We start from the raw sequence: 7,077 nt of genomic DNA on the forward strand, positions 1-7,077 counted from the left end.
TTACCCGCCAACCAAGCCTTCTCTCTCGTGATGATGGCCTAGACATGGGAGGATTTAAGTCATTTATAATTTTAGGAATCATGATGTGAGGATTCACTGATGGAAAATTAACCCAAATGACATGCAAGAACAAAGGAATGAAGTCCAATTAATGTTGGAAAAGGATGGTGCAAAACCGTCAAGCACGGTGAATTGTCGACATCTAGTTGTTATTATGAGGGACTAATACCCTCTTCAAGTGTATGTCAAAACTTCCTATGAAAAAAATAAAATAAAATAAAATAAATTGCCGCTTTCACTAGTCATACCATTACACTTGGTCAAAGAATCAGTTTATGCAATGATCATTTTACCCTCCAACCAAGCCCTTCTCTCTCGTGATGGATGATGGCCTAGACGTGGGAGGATTTAAATCATTTATAATTTTAGGAATCATGAATAGATTCACTGATGGAAAGTGAACCCAAATGACATGCAAGAACAAACAAATGAAGTTTAAATAATGTGGGGAAAAAATAGTGCAAAACCAGTGGAACTGGGAAACTGATTGAATGTTGTCTGTCTCAATGTCAGTGTGAAAGTCCTAATATCTTTACGAGGTCGAAATAGCATTACAGTAAGAGCAGCCAGAACCTACTCCTAGTTGGCCAGCATCAAAGCAGGAGCTTCTCCTGATGACACTACTAATGTGGAATACCAAGTGTGAAGGTTATCCATTTATCTTGCTGTCTAGCGGTACTTTCTGGAGCGAAGCATTTGTCAAAAAAAAAAAAAAAAATTGTTGCGGCCAATCCTCTCGTCGTCTGGTCGTCAGAAACGAGCACCTGCAAAAGAAAGTCCGTACTGACCGGAGGCAGCTCCGGCGGGGACCCTCCGACGGTCAAGTCAGAGAAAAGATTGGGCAACGGAAAAGAAGATACAAGGAGCTCTATGGGGAGAGAGAGAGAGAGAGAGAGAGCAAGCCTGAGCATTTTCTCCCAGAAGCCCCCCGGTGGCACTGTTGCCTTCTCCGATTTATAGTAGGAGGTGGTATGGCCCCGCCGTCGGTGATGTAGACAACTGGAGAGTTGTCAAATCATCGAAAGTTGTCATGCCGTTGACAAAGTTGACAGGTCCTAAGAATTAATTCTCGTCCTTAGCAGGACAGCGCCCCAGGCTTCCTGGCAGGGTAATGCCCCCGGGCGTTCGTGCGGCATTTACTTGATGGGACTGCAGCCCACGCCGCTCATCCGGTATCTAGGAAGGCCTGTAGAGGTGGGACGACAGCCATCCAAACCGATAGTGAGTCGTCGGCGTCCCATCCGATGGAAAGTCAGTGACAGGGGGTCGGCCCTCAGACGATCGGAGGCGACGCGGGGCCGCTAGGCCGACCCATTCCGGTCAGGGTGCAATCGATAGTCGCTGTCGGTGTCGCCCACGGTCGGTCGGGAGGAGTCGGTCGGTCAGATGGAGTCGGTCGGTCGGATGGAGTCGGTCGGTATATCCCAACAGTTGCCCCCCACTCCTGAGCCTGATGTCGCATTGGCCCGCGTCTCCACGCAGGTAGGACGTTGGGCGAAAGGAGTGGATTCCTTGCTGCGTCCTGGACCGAGTTTGCCGACCTCACCGGCAGATGGTCCGATCAAGTCGATGTCAGGTGTCCCATCGTCCGATGATGGGACGTCAAACAATCTGGTGTCAGGCGATCGGGTGCCGGACGATCCGATGTCAGGCGATCGGGTGTCAGACGATCGAGTGCCGGACGATCCGGTGTCAGGCGATCGGGTGTCCGGTGCCTTTCGGGGAACGCAAACCGCCATCCGACGTCGGTTCTGGGAGCGTGGGTCGCTGTCAGGCATCCCATCGGGGACGCGAATCACCGCGGGCAATTTAATTCCGAATCACGGCCCTTCCGCCACGTGTCAGGGGTTGTTGGCCCGGCATCCCTCGCATTTAATGAAGGTGGCGTGGCCTTTCCGGGATGGGTGCGTCGAACTGCCGGATCGAAAGGGGGCCTGAATGCCGCCACGTGTCGCCCATCCGAGAAGTCTCGATCGGCGTGGCGTCATCTCGGTCGTCGAACAGCCCTATATATATGGGGGCACTTGTACTCGAAGCTCCATTTCTGACAGTTTTGCTGCGGAGACTCTGTCCAAGCGGTCTCTCTGTCGTCGACGGCAGCTGCGCCCACCCCCACTCCCGTAAGGGTTCGTTCGGAGCTCGTCCCCTCTTCTATTTTGCTCTAGTTTTCTTTAAAACCCTTTCTTTTCCTCCTCCTTCTTCGATCTTGTCTTCCTCTCGATCCCGGTGTTATGGCCAGAACCTCACCTTAGGAGGCTCGGTCGGAGAACCCGACCGATGACCTTCGGTCGACTCCGAAAGTTGAGGTTTCCTCGCTTTCGGGGCCGAATGTGGATCGGCTTCGGGATTAGTATCATATCCCGGAGCAGTTCCAACTTTTCGCCCCAGGGGCCGGCGGTCGGGTTAACAACCCACCCACGGGCCAGGTGGCACTGTACGTCGAGGACCTCCGGGCTGGTCTTCGGCTTTCGATTTCGAAGTTCGTCCGAAATCTGCTAGATTATTACGGACTTTGTCCGGCGCAACTGGCGCCGAACTCTGTTCGGCTAATAATTAGCTTTGCCCTGTTGTGTCAGCTTCTGCCGACCAACCCTCGTATCTCTCTCTTTCGGGTATTTTTTGTCCTCCGACCCCACCCTAAGGCCTGAGGGTGGTGGCTCTTCAACCCCCGGAAGGATCTTTCCTTTATCACTGGCCTTCCATCGTCCATTCACGGGTGAAAGAACCAGTTTTTCTTTGTTTCTTCTTCTTCTCCCTGGGGCTTCCCTTCTCACTAGGGCATGCCTCGAACCGAGGCAAACGAGAACAGCCGAGTGGAGGCGGACGACCGAGAGGACTTTCACCGACTCAAGGATATGTCGGTCCCGAAGCAGAGGGAGCTTGTTACCGAACAAGCCCTCTATGACGCTGGCCTGAGCTTGGTCCCCCGTCTAGGTATCGTCCGATCCATCGGTTGTCTTTTTATTTGGCATTCATTCTCATGCATATACTGATCCTTCTGTCGGCATCGCAGGGACACCGCCGAGGATGAGGCCGACCGACGTTGAAATCAGACAATATGCGATGAGGAAGAGACCGGCGTCGGGGGTCGGACCTTCACGGCCGCCGAAGAAACCCTCCACAGCGGTGCCGACCGTCGCAGCGTCGGCGACCAATCAGTCGAAGTCGGTGATTGCACTCTCGACTCTGATGGTGCAACCGGAGGAGCGGCCGGCGGAGGAAGCGGTTGAAGGAACGTCGGCGGCTTCACCGATGGGAGTGGCGTCGGACGTCGTTCGGGAACCCGAACGTTATCCGTCGGCCCCCGCAGCTGCAACGGGGGGTGCTCAGTCAAGCTCGAGCATCCCCTCCTTACCCGATCCACTGGCTAGGGCGGCCGATCGGGGGAAAGCCCCGATGGACCCCGCTGACGACACAAGGTCGGGGAGTCGCACCGCGCCACCTGGTGCTCAGGTCCCCGAAGGAGCGTCGGCGCTGGCCGACCACAACTTGGCCAGGAGACTGTGCCAGGGGATCCTTCTCCCAGCCGACGTGGAGGTGCTAAAGTCTCGGCAAGTGACCGAGATGCTATCTTCGTTCTATCCGACCATGGTCGGGGTAAGTTCCACTTCATCTCCTTCCTTCTTAGTATTTTCATTACTTCGCTTTCCTGACATAGTGCCCACGTTTGCAGCTAATCTATACCATGTCCGAACTTGAGACCGGGTACTGGAGGTTCGGGAATGTCCGGGCGGCCTGAAAGGACAGGGCGGCGACCGTCGAAGCCGACAGGGTGATGCTGGTCGAACACCTGAAGCAGTCGACCGACCGGGAGGCGAAGTTGGTGGACGAGGTCTCTCATCTCGGGTCCGAGCTCAAGTCAGCCCGAAAGGAAGCCAAGTGCAAGGGTCGGACTGTGCGCCGTCTGCGGTGCGAACAGGATGGCGTCACCGTCGAGCTCGAGGCCGAATGCGAGCAGCTCCGGGTCAGCCTGGAGAATCTCGCCAAGGCTGAAGAGGACTTGTCGATTGCCCAGGCTGATGCCGACATAGCGAAGGCAGAGGCGGAGTCGGCGAAGGACTCTCTCGATCAGGTGGAAGCGGAGGCGAGGTCGGCGAAGGAGTCAGTGAGTCGGGCGGTGGACGACTTCTGTGGCTCCGATCGGTATCGAGAGGAGCTGCTGGAGTCTGGCTTTGCATCGTACCGAGTGGGGTACGAGGATGGTCGGGATGCAGTCCAAGCTCTGTACCCGAAGCTGGACCTCAGCGGCATCATTCCACCGGGGGTCGAGGACCAAGCCACGGAAGAGATGGCCGACCCGTCGTCGGGGGGCGTCGCTGCGGCGGGAGAGGCCGTCCCGGAATAGATTGCTGAAGGAGGGACGGCCCTGACTCCTGACCAGGCTCCGACCCATGATCCAGTGCCGACCGTCGGTCCAGCACCGACCGACGATCCTGCCTCGGTCGTCGACCCAGTGCCGATCATGGTGGATACATCGGTCATCCCCGAGCTTCCGTCAGTCGAAGAGATTGACTCCGAAGGATGATCGCGGCCTTATCTTCCTTTATTATTTTTGTTTTTCTTTGCACACTTGTAACCGGGCTTCGGCCCGATTTTGTAATCAAATGAACTTAAGAAATTTCTAGTTCCCTTTTCAACTTCCTTTTCTTGCCTGTTGGGATGTACTTGTAATCGTGGGGTCATAAGGTCGGAGAGCCGCAGCCTTGGCATGCCGCATTAGGACACCCAACGTCATCTCGAGTCGTTAGTCGAGATAGTCGGTGGTTCGGTATAGGGTAAGCAAGATGAACCCCGACCACTGATCGCCCGTCTCAAGACCTGGATCGAACATCCATCGTTAGGCCGTAAACTGAATGCCAGAGTCGAACGTACGTCGTCCTGGCATGAGTCGGGGGTTGACCGACTTCCAGGCACGAGTCCGCTAAGTCGGTCGTGCTGGCGGAGTCGAAGGTCATTCGTGGGGAAGAAAGTCGACCGACTTTCGGGTGCACCCCGATGACCCTAATGTCATCTGATGCGATCGGTCAGACTGCGTCCGGTACATCATCGCATGCGGTCGATGTGTCTGGTCGGGAAAGCGATGGCAAGTCGAGTTCCCCTTACCCAAACTTAGGTCGGGCACTTGTGTAGCACCGTGTGATAAACGGTGGTAAGCCGAATATCCTTCGACCGGCCTCGACCCGGTCGGTAAGTCGCGAATGCGGCGTTGGTTGCGTTGGCGCTTTTGCCTTTCCCGATCGGAGCGGAGTCGGTGAGTCGACCGATCGTTCTGCCCGAAAGTTCTAGCCGAAAGTTGTAGAAGGAGTGTAACTCCTGTTTTCGCAAGTGCGTCGGTCCTTTAAACGTTCGACGCATCGTCGGCGGTCAGTCCGACGGCCCGCAGTAGAACGTTAAGTCCATGTTGGGACGTCGAAGGCTCGCATTCCTTGGTGAGCGCCGAACCACAGTCGAAGGGTCGAAATTCTAGACTCTGAAGTTTAAACTGAGTTCGTATTCCAAATGGAGGAGGTACAGAGTTCACTGATAGTACAACCTCAGATTGTCGGCGTTCCAGGTCCAGGGAATGGGTTTTCCTTCCAGGGTTTCCAGTCGGTAAGCTCTCGATCCGTAGGCGTCGGCTACCTTGTAGGGTCCCTTCCAGTTCGGGGATAATTTTCCTTGATCCAAGGGTTTTGAGACCTCCACCTTTCTCAAGACCAGGTCTCCAGGTCGAAAGAGCTTTGGCTTTACCCTGGCGTTGTAATATCGGGCCACCTTTTGTTGGTAAGAAGCCATACGAAGTTGTGCCTCGCATCGGAGCTCGGGTAAGAGGTCCAAGTCGGCCCTCCGACACTCAGAGTTATTTGGCTCACGATATTGCTCGACCCTAGTTGATGGCAATCTGATCTCCAGCGGGATCATGGCTTCCGTTCCATAAGCCAAGCTGAAAGGTGATTCTCCGGTTGGGATACGGGGTGTCGTCCGGTACGCCCATAGGACGGAGTTCAGCTCTTCGACCCAGAGGCCCTTGGCTTCATTCAGTCGGGTTTTGAGCCCATGCAATATGGTCCGGTTGGTCACCTCAACCTCACCGTTAGACTGTGGATACCCGATCGAGGTTAGTCGGTGCGTGATCTGAAATCTCGCGCAGAAGTCTCTGAAGTCCTGGTTGTCGAACTGCCGCCCATTGTCGGTAATGATGGTGTTTGGCAGTCCGAACCGAAAGATGATGGACTTCTGTACGAAGTCTTCCATCTTCTGCTCAGTGATTTGTGCTAAGGGTTCGGCTTCCACCTATTTAGTGAAGTAGTCGATCGCGATGACGATGAATTTTCGTTGTCCGGATGCCGGGGGAAAAGGTCCGAGTATGTCGATTCCCCACTGGGCGAAGGGCCACGGGGCGATAACCGGAGCAAGCTGGCTGGCGGGTCGGTGTTGTACATTGGCATACCTTTGGCACGGTTCGCACCTCCGAACCATCTCGACGGCGTCCTTCTTCATAGTGGGTCAGTAGTAGCCCTGTCGCAGGACTTTGTAAGCTAAGGACTTGCCCCCCAAGTGATCGCCGCAGATTCCTTCATGTACTTCCCTGAGGGCATAGTCCGCGTCGGTGGGCCCCAGGCACTTCAGCAGGGGAAGCGAAAATGACCTTTTGTATAGTCGGCCGTCGATCATCACATATTGGGAAGCCGCCCACCGGAGTCGCTTGGCTTCCGCAGGATCTTCGGGGGTAGATCTGTTGGTCAGGTACTGAGCGATCGGGTCCATCCAGCTCGGCTCCGTTGCCAATTACAGCACCTTTTTGACCCGATCGACGCTCGATCGTTCAAGACTTTCCACGAACGTCCGGCCCAAGGCACCGTAGTCGGATGTCGCGAGCCTGGAGAGTGCGTCAGCCCAAGCATTTTCCACCCTGGGGATGTGGGAGATTTCGAAGTACTTGAAGGGCGCCACGAGATCTTTCACTTTTCGATGGTATTTGACCAGGGTCGGATCTCGTGCTTCGAACTCACCTTTGATCTGTCCAACGATCAGTTG

The sequence above is a fragment of the Elaeis guineensis genome, chromosome 2 (assembly GCF_000442705.2).
Source record: "Elaeis guineensis isolate ETL-2024a chromosome 2, EG11, whole genome shotgun sequence".
Lineage (NCBI taxonomy): Eukaryota > Viridiplantae > Streptophyta > Magnoliopsida > Arecales > Arecaceae > Elaeis > Elaeis guineensis.